This window comes from Piliocolobus tephrosceles, chromosome 13, assembly GCF_002776525.5.
Source record: "Piliocolobus tephrosceles isolate RC106 chromosome 13, ASM277652v3, whole genome shotgun sequence".
Lineage (NCBI taxonomy): Eukaryota > Metazoa > Chordata > Mammalia > Primates > Cercopithecidae > Piliocolobus > Piliocolobus tephrosceles.
This window is the reverse complement of record NC_045446.1, coordinates 56242157-56246991: the sequence shown is the minus strand read 5'-3', so window position 1 is coordinate 56246991 and position 4835 is coordinate 56242157. Positions and strand designations below refer to the sequence as shown.

General features: G+C 35.5%; 1 protein-coding gene across 1 annotated transcript in view; it reads right to left on the bottom strand.

Annotated features, from left to right (window-relative positions):
* The window catches only part of STK33 (serine/threonine kinase 33), a 217579-nt gene that overhangs the window by 168145 nt on the left and 44599 nt on the right, over nucleotides 1–4835 (bottom strand). The window lies entirely within an intron of this gene.

Sequence of the window (4835 nt, the reverse complement as noted above, 5' to 3'; positions counted from 1 at the left end):
AAAGAAAGAAAAGAAAGAAAAAGAAAGAGAGAGAGAAAGAAAGAAAGGAGGGAGGGAGGGAGGGAGGGAAGGAGGGAGGAGGGAGGGAGGGAGGGAGGAAGGAAGGAAGGAAGGAAGGAAGGAAGGAAGGAAGGAAGGAAGGAAGGAAAAAGGAAGTCAGGAAGTCTTAAATTTCAACTTAAAGCTGAATTCCTATGTGCCAAAATCAGAATAAAAACCTGTACTTACCCAAGGAAAACCTTAAAACAAATATTCAAGTCAAAATATACATTCCTATCTCTCATATTTTTACAGAAATAATTCCTAGTGCAACTACTAAGTGAACTAGAATAAGGAACAGAACCTGGGCACAAGAAAGCATTATAAGTCAGATGTAAAGAAGGCAATTATAGACTTGTAACTCCTTTATTCATGTATATCATGTTAGAACCTCAAAAAGGAACTTCATTCAATGAAAGATTTTTACTTTAACCCGTATCATCACTGGGGTAGAAAAAACTCTCAAAAAAGATGACTAAGCTTTTTTTAAAAAAAACAAGTAATTCACTTCCAAATAATAAATACTTGGTTTTCAATCACATGCTGTTTATATCTACGTACTTACTTCATGCCACAAACTTGGTGCAAGGCTTTCTTCATATAATAATAAACACAGACGATTAGCAATGTAGTGAACCTCAAGTCACAGAAGTCTAGAGAAGTCCAAAGGAGTTCAACATGAGGCATTTGGGACCTTATCTCAAGTTGCAGCCCTTCACAAAAATTTAACTTAGAAAAATCACTCAATTTGCTAGGACACATGAAGGCCTAACCAACTGCCAATAAGTAACTAGAGAAGTTGGTTTAAAACTAGAAATGTTGAGCTAACTTGGTACAATGAATTACCTGCAGCACAAGGAAAAATAAGATTTCCATCATTCATTTGTTTGCAGGGGGGTGTTTGTTCAACTATTGCAAATCAGATGCACTACATAAACTTAAAATGAAAAGGAAAAAGACCAGCATAAATTTGTTCAAAGAGATATAGTCAGTTTCACTGTAAGGAAATACATTCCTAAAAATCACTACACTATGCAAAAATGGCACAAACAAGGACTTACGGGGGAAATGGAAATATAGCTAGAGACACAAAACTCCAAATCTTTGTCAGTGACACACACACACACACACACACACGAAACCTAATAAAAAATCATAGCATTTTTATACATGTTAAATGGTTAGGAAACATAAATATATGGCATCTTACCTTGAAAAAAAGACCTGAAGTTTACTTATAGATATAGACATTTGAAAGACTGTAGCTTTTGAATTAATCATGGGTGCCAGAAAGAAGGTTATCTGAAATCAGAAGGAAAGGTGTGACACCAGATGTGAGTGGGTGTGGCTCAAAACTTGTGAACTGAGGTAGCTGGTAGATATTCCAGGTATGTACATGTGTCCGTTTTGTGTGTTCCTGCTGGGCTTGGTTCAACTGTGTGCTGTATTCTGTGTTCACTTGGTGTTTCTTGCTGACAAAATCATGGATAAGGCAAACACAAAATTCATTTACGCTCAAATTGCTTCCTAATATATCAATGGCGTTGCAGTAAATTCACGTTTTCAAAACAAGTGTTAATATAGCACGACTGACTGTGTGGGTATGTAAATACAAACAGCTAATGCCAACTGGATACTGCAATCATTTCCCATTCCTCAAATGTCTTGAGTTCAATGAAATCACAAGATTTTGAAGAATCACAGACTCTCTAATAGAAAACAGCCACTATTTCTAAATAGATTGGTATAATTCACATGGCCAAACCCTAGAAAATGTAGGGGTCCACTTGCCTCCATGAAACTACAATCTTCTTCATAAAATTGCTGCCTTTAAAGCAACAAAATATAAACAGCACTGATAAATAGAGCATTCGATCAAATCTAGTTTTTGCTCAGGAATACAGGATCTTCTCCCGTCATCATGAGCATTATCACTAATACACCTTCTCACACATTCCCAACACCTTCAGCAGCCATATTATGACAACCAAAGCACAAAGCCAACAAAATGGCATAGCCAAATTCACAAACCTTAGCATTTTTTCCTGCCCCTGGTGCTAGTTTCTAGGTTGGTGGCATGACAATCATGTAGTAAAAACAGTGTTCACTAACAGACTTCATTTCATCTGGTTTTAATTAAGAAAATTTAACCTCTAGGAGAAATGTCTGAACTGCTATTTTTAGCATTTATCAAGTATTATCCATTCCACAGATTAAGCTCTCAGTTTAGTACATCATGCAAAGTAGGAGCTTCCTAAATGTTTGTTGAACAAACATTAGCTGAACTTACTTATTTGTTTTACTATTTTACCCCATAATTTTATTCCCAGAATATTAAATTCCATTTTCAAAAGCAACATAGTCACTACCAGCTAAAATATTATTTTTGGTTGCTTTTAATTACTATAAAATTAGAAAATAGCTGCAATAAAAAGTGAAAGAGTCCAGAGGGGATAAAATGAAAAGAAGAGTCCATAGAATCTCCATTCTCCATCTCAGAGATAATCATTTCCAATGGTTCTGTGTAACATTTTAGAAATTTTCTTTGCATATATACAGCCTAAGTATAAATCATATATTACTGTAAATAAGCTCATACTATACCTATTATCAGTAACTTACTCTTTTTCTAAATATGATAGCCTAACCATTTTTTCATTATCCATATATATATTTATACATCTTTTGTTTTAATGGCTATATAATATTCCAATATAGATAAGCATTCTAAATTATTTAACAAGTCCATATCAATAGTCAAGTAAATTGCTTCCAAATTGTTTCTATTATAAATGATGCTATATGCAATAACCTTTTACATATATCTTTGTACACTAAGATAAATATATTTGTAGAACATACTCTTAGCACTAGCACTGCAGAGATAAATGTGTATTTATTATTTTGATAAATGTCAGACCGCCCTCAAGAAAGGATCTGAGAGTGCATTTTAACACATGCTATCATTAGATATTTTTGAACTGTTTCATCTTTGTCAGTTTGGTAAATGAAAAATAGCATCTTATTTTAATTTTTACCTCCTTAATTATAAATGAGGCTAAGTATATTTTCAAAATTGTTTCTGTAAAATATCTGTTCATACTGATTTTTTCTCATCTTTTTCTTGTTGACTTACCAGCGATCCCTAAATACTAATGATATCAATCCTTCTTCTGTCAAATATATTGCAATTATTCTGCCCCACCTGGGTATTTGTTTGTTGATTCTTGTCATGGTGATTTTGTCATGTAAAAGTTTTTAGTTTTTTTTTTATTAAACTAATTTATTTTTTATATATATATATATTTTTTTCTTATTATACTTTAAGTTCTAGGGTACATGTGCATAACGTGCAGGTTTGTTACATATGTATACTTGTGCCATGTTGGTGTGCTGCACCCATCAACTCGTCAGCACCCATCAACTCGTCATTTACATCAGGTATAACTCCCAATGCCATCCCTCCCCCCTTCCCCCTCCCCATGATAGGCCCCGGTGTGTGATGTTCCCCTTCCCGAGTCCAGGTGATCTCACTGTTCAGTTCCCACCTATGAGTGAGAACATGCGGTGTTTGGTTTTCTGTTCTTGTGATAGTTTGCTAAGAATGATGGTTTCCAGCTGCATCCATGTCTCTACAAAGGACACAAACTCATCCTTTTTTATGGCTGCATAGTATTCCATGGTGTATATGTGCCACATTTTCTTAATCCAGTCTGTCACTGATGGACATTTGGGTTGATTCCAAGTCTTTGCTATTGTGAATAGTGCCGCAATAAACATACGTGTGCATGTGTCTTTGTAGCAGCATGATTTATGATCCTTTGGGTATATACCCAGTAATGGGATGGCTGGGTCATATGGTACATCTAGTTTTAGATCCTTGAGGAATCGCCATACTGTTTTCCATAATGGTTGAACTAGTTTACAATCCCACCAACAGTGTAAAAGTGTTCCTATTTCTCCACATCCTCTCCAACACCTGTTGTTTCCTGATTTTTTAATGATTGCCATTCTAACTGGTGTGAGATGGTATCTCATTGTGGTTTTGATTTGCATTTCTCTGATGGCCAGTGGTGATGAGCATTTTTTCATGTGTCTGTTGACTGTATGAAAGTCTTCTTTTGAGAAATGTCTGTTCATATCCTTTGCCCACTTTTTGATGGGGTTGTTTGTTTTTTTCTTGTAAATTTGTTTGAGTTCTTTGTAGGTTCTGGATATTAACCCTTTGTCAGATGAGTAGATTGCAAAAATTTTCTCCCATTCCGTAGGTTGCCTGTTCACTCTGATGGTAGTTACTTTCGCTGTGCAGAAGCTCTTTAGTTTAATTAGATCCCATTTGTCAATTTTGGCTTTTGTTGCCGTTGCTTTTGGTGTTTTAGACATGAAGTCCTTGCCCATGCCTATGTCCTGAATGGTACTACCTAGGTTTTCTTCTAGGGTTTTTATGGTATTAGGTCTAACATTTAAATCTCTAATCCATCTTGAATTAATTTTCATATAAAGAGTAAGGAAAGGATCCAGTTTCAGCTTTCTACTCATGGCTAGCCAATTTTCCCAGCACCATTTATTAAATAGGGAATCCTTTCCCCATTTCTTGTTTCTCTCAGGTTTGTCAAAGATCAGATGGCGGTAGATGTGTGGTATTATTTCTGAGGACTCTGTTCTGTTCCATTGGTCTACATCTCTGTTTTGGTACCAGTACCATGCTGTTTTGGTTACTGTAGCCTTGTAGTATAGTTTGAAGCCAGGTAGCATGATGCCTCCAGCTTTGTTCTTTTGACTTAGGATTGTCTTGG